This window comes from Aethina tumida, chromosome 2 (genome assembly GCF_024364675.1).
Source record: "Aethina tumida isolate Nest 87 chromosome 2, icAetTumi1.1, whole genome shotgun sequence".
NCBI classification, from domain to species: Eukaryota; Metazoa; Arthropoda; class Insecta; order Coleoptera; family Nitidulidae; genus Aethina; species Aethina tumida.
This window is the reverse complement of record NC_065436.1, coordinates 38,125,222-38,144,012: the sequence shown is the minus strand read 5'-3', so window position 1 is coordinate 38,144,012 and position 18,791 is coordinate 38,125,222. Positions and strand designations below refer to the sequence as shown.

At 31.7% G+C, this 18,791-nt stretch overlaps 1 protein-coding gene across 2 annotated transcripts in view; it reads right to left on the bottom strand.

Annotated features, from left to right (window-relative positions):
* LOC109596811 (heterogeneous nuclear ribonucleoprotein L) overlaps positions 1-18,791 on the bottom strand; it is a 117,669-nt gene that overhangs the window by 41,831 nt on the left and 57,047 nt on the right. The gene's annotated exons all lie outside the window — the stretch shown is intronic.

The following is an 18,791-nucleotide window of genomic DNA, read 5'->3' as shown; positions in this document are numbered from 1 at the left end:
AGCGATTTCATGCCAGTATTTGCATCAAACTGAGCCTGTTAATCGAACACCGATAATGGAACACTCGGAATATAAAATCCGACTATTTTGCATTTTGATCACCACAATTTAATAACGGTTTTTAATGACAATAATAATAATAATATAAAATTAAATAATAGGATTTATAAACGAATACCATGGAAACATAAATTTTACCTACACATAAATATTCGCATCAACAAAACGAGCAACTATAAAAATAAAATAATAATTTTAATGCATTGCGGTTTTTTGTTACCAACCCAAGTTTGCAATTTACCAAACGAAATTGCATAATGAATCAGTCCGACCGAAATATCTATATTAATAACTTAAAATTCAGCAGCCAATACGTGCATGAAACCATCGTACTATTTTTAAAATTTATGGAAAGTGAACATTATTCAATGTCGAAATAAATTTTCAGCGTGTTCAGCCGTGCATCCTGTTTAATGATGCTGTTTTACTGTTGCATGTGTTTTTCCATCTCTTTCCCATTCCGTAATTAATTCGTTCAATTATAATCGTGAAAGTGGATCATCATTTTTTAATTACGTTTGTTTTCGTTGAAAGTGTGTTTTAATTAATTGGATGTAATGTTGCAATAACATTTCCATTCCGGAATGACCTGCCCAGCTCGAATCGATACGTTTGTGAATTGTAATGCAGACAAAGATTTTAACACGTAGATATCGATTCGAAGCCCGGAAAGCTTTCTAGTGTAGTTGGTTTTGCCTACTGCCATTTGATAATGCTTTCCCGTGTCCCGTCCGTCGAAATAAAATGCATTAATGCGATTTAAAAAGACGATTCACATAACATTTCGGTACGTGGGAAAAACCGTGGGATACGAATACACCAACCTCGGGGCGCCCAAACTCCCTCGACAATCCGAATTTCGGTTGATAAAAATTCCGGGAATTGACGGATTTATATCTACATTGCGTAAGGTGTCGATTTCTTTTCTCCTTGCGTTTTTATCGAGGGGAAAAAACGCATATTGTGCCACTTTTGCAATAGCCAAGATGTTTTCATAAATGTCAGACATGGAAGCTTTACCCATTTTTGCTTTAGAATTACCGAAAAAACATTTTATCACGTTAACTAATTTTTGTAACGATGCACTAAACTTTTAAACACAAAAATATAACAATTAGAATATTTATTACAATAAAATTTTCAAATATAGTAACAATAATTAGAATTAGAATTAGAAGAATTAATATAAAAAACATTTCCAATTCCAATTCATTTTCAAAAATATAAAATATCCACAAATAAATAATAAACAAAGATAAATAATAAGTTCTTTTTTAATTCCAATTAATATCAAAGTAAAATTTGCAAATATATAATGATATATATATATATATATATATATATATATACTACCAAATCTTTGTAACTGTTTTTTAATTTTTATGACTGTTTATTAAGAATTATGACGTATTTACTTCTGTTTCTTTTTTCATTAATTGTCACATTTATAACATAATAAACATAATCTGTTTATAGACATGTAATTATTTAATAGTATTTGTTGTTTGAATGCAATAATACGAATAATTTATACGAAGGAAAAATGAAAATCATGTTACTAGAGCGGAAACGAATGCAGGTACAGGTTTTCCGATGAGAAAACAACCGGACGATTACCATAATTAATTAAAATTCAATCGTTGCACCATTTAAAATATAAATGCGTTTGCGATTTGATTTCACCTCAATATGCGGTGTTCAACGGACGGGATCATTTCCAGATTAACCAGTTTCAATCAAACAGATAATTTAGGCAAATCCTAATCAAGTTACATGTAACTGAACCTTTGTACCGCCACTTTTCAGATGCATTTATGTTTTAACTAGTTAATTTAGATTCCTTTGTTGCACTCCTCCCTTAACCTTAATCGAATTAGGCCGAAACACACTTGATTAACGTCCGTGTTTTGCGGGGAGATGAAGCCATCCGATCGGACGGATCGCCGAGAAGCACGAGGGTAAACTGGGACCGCGTCAGCAAAAACCTTTGCACCGGAGACAAACGACAAAAACGTGTTTATCAATGGAAATGCGATAAGTGTTTGGCTTTCGGGGGCAAACAACCCGGGAGATAACCGATCGCTCGAATATTATTCGAGCCCCTTTCGTGTGTGTTTAAATTGACCGACCCAAAGGACACAGTCAACGATGTTGTCGTTGCGTTTGCGATTAGTCAAAGGTGTGAATCCAACAAGAGGTAAATTGGTCTGGTCCTTAATTACTCCATTATCTGCACGTGCATTCAATTTGATATCAAAGCAACTGTGTCGTTGATAATTATGATTTTTCGATTACAAAATTAATTCCAATTACAAGAATCGGCGGGGACGGGAATTTTCGTCGATTAGTTCATAATTGCGCAATTTCGCTGTGCATAAAATCTAGTTAATTGCTCGCTCCGGTTAATAACGTGTCGGATGTATACGAGATTTATCCCGCCGACTAATTCCCATTAAAACCGCGCGACTCGACTGATCTCTGTTTTATTTATTACGGGTTCCGGCTCGATTCTTTCATTACGCGTCGCCATTTTTAGGCTTCTCGCTCCTCTCATTTGCCAACGGAAATTATTACGTCCTTTATGCCCTCCTCCACTTGACCCATATTTATTTCTTGAAACCGAAAGGCGGAAACATGTGCTTCGCCTTTTAATAAACTGCGAATGTGCATGTGTTTTGTTCACTAACTGAATGGGCACAATTCCCTTTCATTCTAAAAGACGAAAGACGAAAGACGAAAGACGAAAGAGAATAAATCTTGTTAAGTTTGTTGGAAAAAATCCGCCTGCAGCATCAGTATTGATCAGATTCAATCAACGACTGACAGAATGGAATTATGTTTTAAAAATGTACGATCTAAAATAAGTTTCGGTATCAGATTTTTTGATTGTGGCACATAAACGTAAATCAGTCGCATAAACGGTTGTAATAATCCGTGTTCGTGTTACCGCAATTCTTTTATCGCGTCCCTAATTTCACCCTCACGTTTGACGCGATGTCCCTCCGCAGATAATAACGAACATACTGGGCCGAAAAAAGGTTTTATCTGAAAAAATTTATGTGGTCGTAATTTACTTGCGAAAGAGAATTATCTAATGCGAATGCGGGGTAGTTTTTTTTGAAGGGTGGGAATGAATAATGCGAAACACTACGTCGGACTAAATTAAAAAATATGTGTATATCTCGCCGTTATTTTTCTTCAAGTCGTATTCCAGTAACCACGTTTTATTCGAAAAAATGAGAAATCATTTGTACCTAAAATCGCATTCACCATTTTTTCTACAAATTTTACAGCTACAATTTAGAACGATTAGACAAAAATATATCCTATTATTTTTAACATAAACATTTATCTTGATGCAAAGCTTTTTTATTCCTTCAACATTAACATCATTCCGAACGAAATTGAAATTCGTCAGGAAAATTTGAAAGACTTTTTATAAAAATAATTGACTTAGACGAAAACACGGGCCTTTGTGCGCGAAACAAAGTAAAAAATCGATCGCCTCGAAGATAAAGAGGAGGTTCATTCAAATACGTTTAAAAAAAAATTCACCCCCGTTGCGCTGATCCCGCCGAGGGAGAACTTTATCTGTGTCAGCGAGAACGACACGATTTTAACCCGGTCTAGGTCGTCGAGAATCGACGATTCAGGGGACGAAACCGTGTTGATTTTATTCTCGTGTCCGGGACGTTTTTCCCGCCCCTCTCGGCGATGATTTAATCAATTTAACTTTTAATTCCGCATGTTCACGTTGCGCACACATTGTTGATGGTGAGCAGTACCATCTCGGACAACGGGTTTAATTAATCTTTCCCTGTTACGTTATGAACTTCGATTCCGAATCTTTTTTTGGGGGTACGAAAAATACCGACGAAAGAAACGTGTCTTGTTTGACGGTTTTTGAGGGCACATTGATTGATTAATCGGGCGAGATGATTAGCTTAATCAACCCCGACAAGTGATTGACGTCAAAAATACCAAGAGTGATTTTTTTTATAAACCAGAATCGATAATTTTATACAAGATTTATGATTGTATAAATGAAAAATCACATTTTTTAGAAATAAGTGAAGATTAAACTAACATATAATAATAATAACTTATTACCTAATTTGAATTTTTATTATTTTTTTTTTTCTGTCAATTAAAATGTGTTTTGTTTGATTTTTACCACTGTTTGTGATAATAAAATTATTCAAACTAATAAATTTTTGGCAACACCTTGGATAACTCAAATTTTTTAAATAATTTTCGATGGATTTTAATAACTGTCGGTGAATTTTATGTAAGTGATTGATAATTATATTAGTCTCTCTGTGATATAAGATAGATATAACGAAGGTATAAAATGTTCAAGATTGATAAAAAAAAACTTTTTCCTTTAAGACTAAGTTTAATGTCTACTGTTCAGCCAATTTAAGTATAACTTCATTTCATTCTCATTTTCCATGTTTAATTAGTTGTCACTACTTTTTTCAAGTAAAAACTTGAAAAATATTACAAGAAATATCAAAAATTTTTTGCAAATGAGTAAATAAATAAGTTTTTTTAATTCCAATAAATTATTTATCAAAATAAAAAATTACAAATATATAATAAAATTATTTATTTTTTTTTTTTTTTTGATATTTTTAATATTATTTTTTAGATTTTTAAAATTAACTAGATTAAATTAGTTACAATATTTTAATTGTTTTAATTACAAAAAAACACTTTCAATTCCAATCCATTTTCAAAGCATACAATGTCTAAAAATATATAAAATAAAATAAAACAGACATATTTATACTACTTAAAAAATATTATTTTTTTAGATTTTTTAAACTAATCATTTGTTAAAAATTACCAATTTTTTTTGTTAATTTAAATAAATATAAAAGAATTGTTAACATATAAATATTTTTTAATTTTCAAAGTAAAAATAAGTAAAGAAATCAGTTTTTTAAATCAAAAAATATTACAAGAAATATGAAAAAATTTTCGCAAATGGGTAATATATAATAATTTTTTTTTTAATTCCAATTAATTATCAAACTGAAATATTACCAATAATTAATGAAAATAGCTTTTTAATATTATTTTTTAGATTTTTAAAATTAACTAATAGACTAAATTAGTTACAATATTATATATTACGATTTTATGTAGTGTTTTAACAATTTTCGTAACATTTTTTCGTAATTTTACTTTTGAATTTTTAATAAATTGAGCATTCTTTTAAACCATTACGATATTAAACAATATATTTACTACTAAATTTTTATAACTGTTTTTTCATTTTTATGAATATTTATTATCAAGAATTATAGCGTATTTACTTTTGGTCCTTTTTTCATTAGTTGTGACATGTATAACAAACATTTTTATAAGATACATGTACAGGTTTTCCGATAACTTATCAACTGATACTCAATACCTTGGGTAATTCAAATTTTTGAAATAATTTTTGATGGATTTTAGTGAATGTTGGTAAATTTTATTTAAGTGATTAATAATTATATTATTCTCTCTATGACAGATGTAAGAGATGTATAATCTATTTGAGATAAATAAACCTGTTTCTTTTGAGACTAAGTTTATCGTCTACTGTTCAGCCAATTGAAGTTATAACTTTTATTTCGTTTTCATTTTCCATATTTAATATGTTGCCATCATTTCATCCAGGTAAAAACTTTGGCAAATATTCTCAAAGTACATAATGAAGTAGCTTAAGAGCACCTTTAAATGGTTTTCTACGAGTATTTACAGCAATTTAATTAAGAATTTATTTTCTAAACCATTTCGTTTAGTTTCTAAATTATAATCGTCATCTTTCAATATACGGTAACCAGTATATTAAAACTTCCAGTCCAGTAAAAATGTTTATTGCAACCAAGGTTGTATTTCAAACTCTATTAAAAACAAACATATTTCTAGATAAATTTTAATTTTCGTCACAGGCGTGTCACAAATTGGAATTTAAGCATCAGATTTTCGCCGCATAAATTCCAATATGTGTGTGTGTTTCATTATCCCTCTACACACACATATCGAATTTTCCCCGCGGACAGAACGTTTTTTCCGCCCGTGTTCGCCGCGAGGAAATTTCCCCAGATAACCGGCAGACATTTCCATGAAAATGCCAGACGGCTCACGACTCGCGACTCGGGTGGCGGTTGTATCGTCGTTTCCGCGGCTTATCGTTCCCCCATTCCGAGATTATGACTGTTTGCGGGGCCGTTTTCTTTCCTCCATTTGGCCACATTAGGCGCACGACGTTTCACTTTACGACGACGACGACGGCGACCCGAATAAACATCGATCATTTTCCAAGAGCAGACTTTAATTGAGTCCTAATCGGCACAGTTTTAATTAACTCTCGAAACGTTCCAGTTTTGCTTGCTTATTTAACGAGGGACGATTCAATTTGGGGGACAATTTGTAATTGTGGGACTTATGCTGACGCATATTTCAAAAATTATGTTAGCCAATTAACTGGTGTAAAAGTCGCGTTGTTTTTTAAGTGAAATACATAATTATTCGTAGAACATAAAATGAAAAATCCTGAAAATCATTAGAGTATGCAAATATTTTTTTAAATTACCACTTTAATCACAAGCAAACGCCGACGTATTTGCCTAACCCGCTGAAATGTAAATTTCAACCTCCAAATCTAATATAAATTTAAATAAACGGATTGCGTTGTCCAAATTCGCACGGTCTCCTCGTTTTTTTGTTTTTCCGTTTTTTTTCGGTTTCCCGTGTGCCGCCTCGAGTTTAATTAAACTTTAATTTACAACTTCCAATACCGTCTTGTCTTGCCACTTTGTAAATTGCTTAAAGTTTAATTCTGAAGTTGCGAGACTGTTAAAAGTTGCGCGGACGCACAAGAATGGTCGGATTAAATTTAAAAATTCGCATAAAAATTAATTGAATGTCGTGACGAGTGAGATAAAATGAGTGAAAAAACGAAACAATTATGAATAATGGTACCGCATAAATAAATTAATATCGATTCGACTTTCGGGGTGGTTGTGAGAGCGTGCGCATCTGCTTACCATAAATTTGCATTAAAACGCGACAAGTGCTTTTCGAAAATGAATTAAAACCCTAATTGCGAATTTACTTTGCGCTTATTTATCGCGTCCAGCAGTTAGTTTATGGGTCGCGATGGAGAAATATCTTCGCCGAGTCTGTCGTAAATCATCTCGACGCTGCGCTGATTAGCGTCACATTTGGCACGGCAAAAAGTGCAATTATGATTTTTGTTAACGTTTTCAAACAATTAGTTATTCGGGCGAAAGGCTTAATAATAATACAAAGGAATGTTTTCGTTCCATTGGGTTGTTAAAACTACATCACGTTTGCCAGTTAAATATTTTTACAAAGCACCAAGTATTTAAAATTTGATTATATTAAAATTTTTGAAAGGTGTAATATTCATTTAAATGGTTGACTGATGGATACTTCAAAGGTGACATCATGCACGACAGAGACAGTAGAAGTTTCTCCCTACGGGAATATTGAACTAATTTATAGAATAGTGTCACAAATATGAAATTTGTTTGGTAGGTATTTCATATTTTTCTCATATCCATTCCTACTTATTATATCATTTCTTTAATTTAATTAACAAATGAAAACAGAATGAATCTGTCGATAAGTTATGGTTTTGCAGTTTTCTATTTTCAATTTTAATTCAAATAATAACTCAAGCTTACAGTTTCTGAGAATTTGTGATAAACTCCCTACGGTACAATTTGCGATAGAATTTGATGATATTTTTGAAATATATTCAAAAGAATATTTACATACATTTTAGCGTATATTGGTCTGTAAAAGTAATATCTTTTATGAGAATTTGCCGTATTTTTTAAATTGTGTAGGAAACAGACGAACATTTTGAACCATTGTCCGACTTTACAACTATAGTACTTTGATAATTATGAGAAATTAAATGGTGATTAGCATTTTTTCTAATTTTCAGGTATTAAGAATCTCAGGAAACGAATGCGTTCCTTGAAAATATATTTACTTTTATGGAAAATATAAAATATTACTTAAAGGCCGATGACTTAGCGGTGTTAACCCTCAAAAAATTATTATAAATTTTACCCTTTTTTACTGTACACTTCAAAATATATTGGTGGTGACCCATTAAGTATTAAAAAAATAACCAGCAGATATTTTAAAATTAAACATTTTTTAAGATATTTATAAAACGATTTATAAGAGACACATTAATCTGCTTTTGTTAGCCAAAGAAATACCATATTCAAATAAGAAGTGAACGTTGCATTCAGAAAAAGTAGAAATAATAACTGACATGAAACATCAAGGTCTAAATATAAAAATGGTTTACAATGTTATGAAATACTCAATTGAAAATACAATAAGGATACGTCTTAACAAAAAAAAAAACATTTCTTTTTATAGATAGACAAACTGGAAGTATCAGTAAACCAAATCCTTCATTGTCTTCTAGGCAAATAAATTAATTGAGTTATACAATATTAATGTGTCTAATGGAACAATCATACGTCGACTGAATAGACAAAACTTGCATTTCAGTACTGAAGCTAAATCAAAAACGAAGCAAAATAGTTTGGAATAAAACAACAAAAAACATCAAATTTAGAAGAATTATGGTATTAGTTGAAGTGTCGAGAAATTCAATTTGAAACGACCGTTATAGATATTTCGTTGTACCAACGCATGGCTGTTTACAAGTGGTCATAACGAACAAAGAATATCCAGCAACATGCTCTTGATTAAAGCACCAAAAACCTTCAAATTTAGAAGAATTATGGTATTAGTTGAAGAGGTGAGAAATTTAATTTGAAACGACCTTTGCTGGTGTCTCGTTGATTTTATGCCTCGCAGTTTACAGGTGGTTATAAGGGACAAAGGATACACAACAAAATACTCTCGATTAAAAAAGCAAAAACCATCAAGTTTAGAAGAATTATGGTATTAGTTGAAGAGACGACAAATTCAATTTGAAACGACCGTTGCCGATATCTCGTTGAATTTATTTTGCCTCCCAGTTTACAGATGGATATAACGAACCAGAGGTACTCAATAAAATTCTCTCGATTAAATTACTAAAAGCCATCAAATTTAGAAGAATTATGGTATTAGTTGAAGAGTCGAGAAATTCAATTTGAAACGTCCGTTGGCGATATCTTGTTGAATTTATGCATCGCTGTTTACAGGTAATTATAACGAACAAAGGGTGTCTAACAAAATATTAATATTTTTTTAAAATTTATGTATTTAATATTTATTGTTTAGTAAAAGTTATTTTGATTTAGGTACAAAATGAATAATTGTATAAAAATTTAGTGTAAAACTCAATTTAAATAGGGTCCTACCTAGAAGCTTGAACAAGTTAAAATACAAGAAGTAATTGAAATAAAAACGGATTGTAAAAATTGAATAAAAAATATCACTTAATATAAAAAGTAGGTAAATGTCAAAAATGATCCTTACAAATGTTGGGAATTTACATTTCTGCTTTTGAACGTTAAGGAATGGTTACAATTTATATTAGAACCTTTCCGGTCGGTTTCCTCATTTCTCCGGTTTGGAAAGCATAAAACCCATTGAAAAATTCCTGAAATTAACTTTCCAGACATTTTAGCTAATTTCGTAGATATGCACAAAGTAATTTTAGCTGCAAGCTCAATGTCGCTGTGTTTTATTAAATCGTGATGCAACGTTCAAAATATAAATTACTGAGATTATGTTTGTGCCATTGTTCCAGTTGAAACCGACACTGAACATTATGTCAAGAAACGGCCTTGTGCGTTCACTAATAATATAAATAAATGTTCGCGTTTTGCCGGTGGTAAACACGAGCGTTCAGCAAAATTTTAATGGACCGATTGGTCAACGTATAAATTACTTTATAAATACGCTAGATGCGCATTGTCACGAAAGAAAATTACGGGAAAAACGACACTGTTCAAAAGCAACGGTCGCATTCCCGTCCCCTTCCATGTCAGCTTTTAAAACAGTTCGTTCGACGATTTTTTCGAACGGCGTCTGTCATTGGCAATTATAAATGGATTAAGGAGTAGTCGCAATCAAAGTTAATTTATCTTGGCCCTCGGATTAGGCGTCTCTCATAATTACGAACCGAAATCGATTTCTGTCGGTTTTTAGCCGGGCACAAATTGAGAAAAGTAGGCGAACGACTCGATAATATTTGCCTTTACCGGACTGTCAACGTTCATCGACCGCTCTTGCACAATCACAATCCCATTTCCCTTAAGGTGTACACGTCTTGTGCAATCCAATTCTGTTTACGGGATCGAAATTAAATTTTATAATGCCAAAATGTTGATGCGATAGAAATTCGCGGCGGCCAATTAAGGCATCTGTTCAAGTGTCTCGCTGCAACGCCATAAAGGGGCAAATGAGTCGAGATGTGTCGCGAAGTGGGTCACCCTCATAAACGTGCGTGTCTTACGTGCCTTCGGAGTAAATTGTCAACTGACGACGATTAAAACTATCTCGTCTCCACTTAAACGGAAGATTTATGCAAAATGCTGTTCTGTACGTGTGTTATGAAATTCTCGTGACATAATTCCTTACAGTTAATTATGAAAAAATTTATCTAATTTCATAAATTCGGTACGCCAGCACGACAACCACCAAAAAATCGAACAGACTGATAGAGTTGCTCATCCATCATCTGAAATAATAAAATAATAATTGGGACAGTCCTAAAATAGTAATGTGTATCGAATCGATTAAAATTCCGACCGACATTCATTTAAACGGCTGGCTACTTCATGATGAATGTTGTCTAGAACTGAGGCAAATCAATTTACTTATCAAAGTCTAACAAACGACCTCAATTTTAAGCGTTTTCTGACATGTGCGCTGATTTATTCTGCTTAAAATCTATTAAATTGATTGAAAATTGACAAAAAATTTGGTCAATCATGAATACACAGTAAAAAATAAATTGTATATCATATGTACTTTAACAATATTTACACATTTTTAATTCAATTGGTAACAAATATAAAAATACTTAATTTTGAGGAGACTGCTCACAGAAATGGCACATACGCCCAACCAAACTTAGATGGAATCACCCAGTATACACAAGTAATAATTGTTTCTCATTTTTTTGATAAAAAATGTAAATGTATTATAGTAGTGAAATTACTTAGTTTCGCAAATTGTATTTAAAATTATTATTACTCTGTCAGAACAAGGCATATCGCAGACAGAAATTCCACAAGCAGTAGGGGTAACATGGAGCGTAATTTCGAAAACCTATTCAAGATTTCTGAAGTTGGGAAACCTATAAAATAAACTCAGGAGAAGTCGTGGAAGAATCACCACAGAAGGCCAGAACCGTTTTTTAGCTCAAATAGCAAAAAGTATTTTCATAACATCCCATTCTGATCTTCAAAGGCAATCTCTGTAAGATACAGGTGTTGTGGGCGAAAATGTCGAAAGAAAGGCTTCGAACTTATTTTGCAGAAAACAGTTAAGACGCCTAAGTTGGTGTTTGGAGCATGAAAACTGGACAGTTGAAGAGATTGGCGAAATAGGTTATTTTCGGATGAGAGCAGAATTTCCCTACATGCTGGAGGAAGTGTCACGTTCTAGGATGGCATTATTATTGTTGAAAAGACTCCTTTGATTTCCATTAGACAATCACTAACCGGTCAAAAGTGGATTTAGTGTTACAACCTCTTGTAAACCTCTGGAGAGGTCTTTCGGAGATTCTTACAAATTTAAGCAGGATAATGCTCCTCCACATATCAGAAAAATTAGAGTATGTCAAAACATCCCTGGCAGGAGAGAACAACTTAAACTGACAGCTTTATAAAAATGGAGAAATGTTCCTCAATAAGACATTGATAATTTAATAGAAAGCATGCTATGTCGAAATCGTGATTGCATTGCTGCTAAGAGTGTCGTGTCAACACTGATATTTAGATTAGCAAAAATCTTAAAATTTATTTTCATAGAAATTGACATTTTTGTTATTTGCTCCATTGCTCCAAACAAATTTTTGTTTTATTGATTTTGTCTATAATTTTGAAGTAAAACTGGTTTGGAAAAAAACTTTTAATTTATTAAATCCAAAAAAAATTAACTAACTGGTAAATCATCATAAGTAAATGGTTCTATTACATTTCTCAGAATGTCTCTATACATTAAATGGCCCCTATTATCAATAATTTTTAGCAATGGTACTATTCCATGCCAAAAAAAAAATCCCAAAAAAAGTCAGGTTGATGTTTCGAAAGCTTTCGATAGAGGTGATCACAATATTCTGCTCCACAAATTGTATAGGTATGGCTTTAATGGGGGTCTGATGGAGTTGTTTGGATCTTATTTAAAAAATAGGGCACAATTTGTCTGTTATAATGAGTTTAGTTCAAATATTTATGTAGTTCCATCGGGAGTACCTCAAGGATCCAACTTTGGACTTTTATTATTTAATATATTTATTAATAATTTACCGGAGAGACTTGTTTGTGAGAACTTTTTATTTGCAGATGACCTTAAAATCTATTCCAGAATAAATTCAGTAGATGATTGTTTGGAAGTCCAATGACAAATTAATTATGTGGGTAATTCATGTTTGCATAATAACCTTAAAATGAACGTCGATAAATGTAAAGTTTGTTCTTATTCGCTTAAATCCAATCTGATTTTCAACAACTATTTGTTTGAGGCATTTAATCTTTCTCGGGTTTTTTCTAAAAATGATTTTGGTATTATTTTTAACCACAATTTTTCTAATACAGAAGCCTTCAAAGCATTGTACTTTTCTTTTGTGTGCTCAAGGTTGGAATACGGTTTTCTAATTTTTTATCCAATATATAATATTCATATAAACAGAATTGGGAGACGCTTTTTAAAATTTTTATCCTTCAAAATTCATGGAATATATCCCCAAAGGGGGATTGACCACGAAGCATTATTAAAAAAGTTTAATATAATGACTTTAGAAAATAGGAGATTTCTGAGCAGCCAAAATTTTAAGATCCTACATAATTTGATTGTTTCGCCATTTTTACTCTCTAAAATCGAGTTTTTAGTACCACAATTAAACTCAAGACAGACTCATATATTTTGGTATTTTGGTATTTGCAGAACAGGTGTTTCATTGAGAACTCCTATTTGTATAATTTTATCAAATTTTAATAAAATATCTAATATTTGTGACATAAATTATTGTTCACTAAAAGAACTTATTTGAACTATTTGTTTATTTCTTATTTAGATTTAAGGAAAAATTATACATTAACATATCAAAATATTATTTTTTTTTTGTTGGGCAAATGAAGAATTATTGTTATTATTATATCAGCAGGAAGACAAACGTATTGTTTACCATCTAATTCTATTCCATTGAATTCCTTACTCTAAAGTCCTTTTTGCCAAAATTCTGGAATTAATATATTTTGAATAAATTTTAATCTTATGAAATATGAATTGAATATTTTGTTTGCTCATTAAAAAAAGAGGATTTCGTTTACTGATTCTTTTAATTATCTGTTTTATTTAAAAAAAAATGACTTTTTGTTAGAACGTTTTCTTATTGGACTTTTTAATAAATGTGTCGTGTCATATTTGTTAATAATATTATAATCTATTTTTCTTGGTCGTTTTAAGCTTTTACCGACGTCAACAATTTGTATGACTTGATTTTTGATGATTTTAAACGACAAACGGAGTAGTAAATAGTATAAAAATGAAATAAAAATAAACAGTCCAATCAAAACCTCCATTTTTTGGATTTCCAGCTGCACATTTAAAAATGTTTTTAAACAAATCAGCGGAAATAAAAGTAACTCGAGGCAAATCCTGTTAAATAAATTACTCCAACTCGTATAAATTTCCACCTGCAAATGGAATTGAAACCAAATGAACCTCAACTAAAAGCCACTAATCTTTACGATGTTGAAGCAGCAAAGTTAATCTAATTAATTCCACAGGAAAAAAAAACGCGTTACTCTATATTTTAGTTTTTTTTAGCCAGTCTTTAATAGTTTATTCGCTTCGTTTATCTTCGGTGAGTTTTTCAATCGTCAGTGTAAATAACCTGAGGTGGAATTCCTTTTGGCCGCAGATTTAAAAAAACAAGCTTGGATATGTCTGTACGTCTCTATTCATGTTACATTTCTTTTGTAATTTTAATATTTGTTTTCCTTACATCTCCACAACGGCGCAAATAAACAAGCTGAAATGAATCAACCGTCTGAACAATATGTACGTTTTTTCCTTCAGTCGTCCGGAATGAAATTAGATAATAACGGGATTTCGTAACGGATTACAAAGCGACACTTTCTTCTATTGCGGGATTTCAATAAAAGTCCCCGACGCTCATTTATCGTCATTTTCGCGTTATTAAATTCGCGGCTTTGTGGCACACCACAACAAAGAAATGATGTAGCAGTGCATTTGGTGCACCTGAACGAGTAAAATGTCCTCCGGTATTTATGTAAATATAATTTTCGGATGCCGACATAACAAGTGCAAATTCCGAGCGGGATGCTTCTTAACGTTTACGGATGCAATTTATTTTATTAACCCCTTTAATATATCACGCCGCAACTCATCCTTACCTCTCCCGCAGCTTCCGCACTCCTGTGCATCGTACAATTTATGAATTTTGTTGTGTGATTATGCGCGCAAGTTCAGGAATTAAAAGCTACATTAAAAGTTTAATTTAATTTATGTTGGAATTATTCAAATTTGTTGCAACGAAAGCAGGAAAGAAAATTAAGAAATTAATGCGTCTTAAAATGATATACATAAATTATTGTCATATGTAGAGTAACTTTTAATCATATTGTCGGTGGTTATGTAGTGTAGTAACAGATTACGGTAATATAATTGTTTATTAGTGAGTTTAGTGAAGTATTTATTAATATACTCAGTGACAAATAAATTGCAACACCATTTGCAATTATTATTTTAAAAAATTAAACTGTTTGGTTCGATATAATATCGATGTTTAGTAATGTTAAAATACCTAGAGTTCAAATATATGAAATGTATCACTAGCTAAGTGAATTTGAAAGAGACTGAATTATTGGTCTATTAGAGGCGAATTTTTTATTTCGACAAATCGATAATCGCGCTGAGGTGTTGTCAAGATTGATTTTATAGTGCCCCATATTGGAGAGTAGCCACCGGACGTCGAAGGGGCACAGATGTAGTACAAGATCGGCGTCTAAGACTAATGGCCTTCAGAGACCGATTTTCTACAACTAGATCTTTAGTTGATGAGTGGTTAGGAGAATAAAGGCAATATGTAAGTATCGGAATGGTTTACGGCCGTATAGGTCATTTGGACTGCAACATTATCGCCCAAGTTGTACTATCTCTGATGGCCAAGCATCAAAGAGAACGACATAGGAATGTGGAATGGCATCCAGTCGTCTTCTCTGATGTACCTCGATTCTGTTTTAGTGGACATGATGGGCGAAAGAGTCAGACGACGTCGGGAAGAAACACGTCAACCTCAGTTTGATGTTGAGTGACGTACACTGAAAAATGGGCGTTATGGTATGAGGTGCTATTGCTCATGGAATCTTCAGGTAGTGGTAGTGGTCCCATATGTTCTTCCTTACCTTAATCAGTCCAGGAATCCAATATTTCAGCAATATAATGATCTACCCCATGTTGCCAGGGTTAGTTTAAACTTTTTTGAAGAGACCCATGTGAATCTGATGCCATGGTTAGCCAGATCCCTCGACCTTTCACCCATAGAACATGTTTGGGATATGATGAGTAGAAAGCTAGGAAATTTACTCCAGCCCCCACGGACTTTTGAGGTTCTAAGACATGAAGTACAGGTAGCTTGGGATTTCATAGACCACCTCATTGAATCAATAAAGACCAGTTGAAGAGTGTTCTTAGATAACCTCGATAGTCAAACATATTAATAATTAACATTATTAACAAAATTATTAAAAATAATCTAAAATCTTTGATATTTTATTTCCAAATTTTAATCATTCACTCCTTCCTATACTATCTGTTTTATCAAAACAGTGTTAAATTAAAACACCTCCTTGATGTCGCAATTTTTTTGTCATTGAGTATATTTCAACTAAATTCAAGGGTCAAAAGTAGAGCAATTATAAAATAAAACAACCTTACGTACATTTAGCCTTCCTTTATTGAGTATCTAGTAGCACATCAATTATTTTTAATAACTCCTAAACACTTTTTTTTTATTGATTTCAGTAGCTTTTCAATATATTCCAATATTTTGTTCGATATTTCTTTCCACTGATTTTGATCTTTTTTACGAAGAAGAGTTTATTCAAATTATCAAGCCCATCTTAACCAGCGAACACATGCCAAACCCAGAAAAAACATCCCAAAACCATAACGCCTCCTCCACCATACTTAGCAGGTTTTCTCACCCAGGAAATGCCATCAGATTTGAATAAGTGGAACAGACTTTACAAAAATGTTGTTGATTTTCTACCACAGAGACCAACTTCTTTTAGTCTTTGTTTTATGATACTCATCGACACACTGACTAACTTCCTGATTTATGCGTGATGCGTTGATAAAAGGGTCGCGAACAGCTGTGTTAGTCTTGCGTTTTCTACCAATTTTGGAAACTCCTTCCAAACTATTCCCTTCAGTTAAAATTGAAATTCGTATCGAAATGATCGGTTTGTTTCTAAATAAATTATAAATTCAATTGAATTGAATGTATGTACGTTGCTGGTTGCTTTACTTACGAACCCTGCACGAAATATTTTGACACTGAATAATTATAAAATTATTTTACATTAAAAAGAATTAAAAGATTGTTTTTAAATTATTGTTCTACATATGAGAGATAGTGTATTTTAGAAAAATTGTAGAAGAAATTAAAAGATTCTATTAAAAATTTCATATTTATCTAAAGAAAAACATTTTAGCAAAGTATTTATAAGTGACAATATTTTAACAAATAATGATATTAATAACATAACAAAAATAAGTAAAAAAGATTATTTTTTTTATTTTTATAAACATTAACAATAATTGTATAATAAAACTCAATATAAGGAAATAATAAAAATTTACGATATATAATTAAATTAATAACCTATTATAAGTAAATTAAAAGTAAATTGGTAATTTTCACTTACAAATGAAAATTTTTTACAAAATTTAACTGTTAAACAACAAAAGTACATAGCATAGTAAAATTACATAAGACATTAAAGTAAAAAATATATAACAATTTAAAGAATTTGTTTCAGCTGAAATCATGCTTATTTATACTTTACATGAAATGACGAAACCCCAAATGAGACAGCATTGTTAAAAGTTACAAAGGCAAAAAAATGTTGAAATAACGAACTTGCTCCCCGTGTTGCATTTTAATTGGATTCTTATAAATAGATGCAACCAGATTCGATACGGCATTAGCACAAAGTTATTTATAACCGAAACTTTCAAAAGTGTGTGATGCATCCTTTTGATCCTTAAAAAGTATCCACGTGCTTTGTTCGTCCACCGAATTATTAACGACATGCTTTCGTACGCATAAATCACGGATGGCAGGCAAGAAAATAATTACGAGCAATAACGCATCCGTCGACGGACGCGTACATTTATTAAAATGGAACTCCGCCCCGATCGGACCGCAACAAATATTAATGTGCCGCGTTCGCGTGGGTGAAAGATTTTAAGCAGCCAATTTATAAATGGCCGGCCGACCAGATTGTCCAATTCATGGTGTAAATATTGAAATTTAGAGCGAAAAACTGTAAGGGGACGGTCAACGTCCATTCTATGACGATTTATCGGGGCATAATGGGCCGGATGTTTCACTTTTACCTTCTCTCAGAACGGTACGTTTAAATTTGTTTTTATTGATAATCAATTTTATGAAATCAAAAATATGGATTGACAGATCTGTAATGTCAGAAATAGGATATATGAGATGTGAAAATATGTAAAAATTCAAAATGAGACATCAAAAATAGAAAATTGAAATAGGAGATTATTAATGTAGAATCAGAAATGAGATATGAGAAGAAAAAGACATAACAAAATTAAAAAAAAAAAAAAAAATAGAATGGAAAGTAATAAATGAATATTTTTCATTTTTCAAATAATAAATCTAAAATTAAAGATACGAAATGAGATATCACAAATAGAATATATGAGATGTGGGAGATAAGTAATGAAAAATCAAAAATATGGAATGAGAGGTCTGATACTAAACATCCAAAATGAGACATCAGAAATAGAAAATATGAAATGAGAGATTAGAAATTAAAATGCAAGAAATGAGACATAACAAGATTTAAAAATAAAATTAGAAATATGATATTATCAGTAATGAGAAATCAAATATAAGATATGGAAAGTAATAAATATGAAATAAGAAATCTAAAATTAAAGATACGAAATAAGAAATTTGAAATGAGAGATCAGTGAGAGATAAAAATTTAGAGGGAAGAAAATATATCATTATAAATAAACAAAGAACTTTGAACTTCTGATGTTTTATGCCCCGTATAAAAATTGATTTAAAACTAGTCACATCGGGGACACCTTAAACAGACCCCCAAAAACACATACATAAAAAGATTTACATACGAGTTCTTGTCAAAAAGGAACCATTCCCAACAAATTTATTTTTATCCCCGCGCATTATTTGATCCGAAAGTTTGTTGTGAAGATAACGCATCTGGGCAAAATGCCGGAGAGTGCAGTTTGTTATTTTATCGTTTTCAAATCGGAAA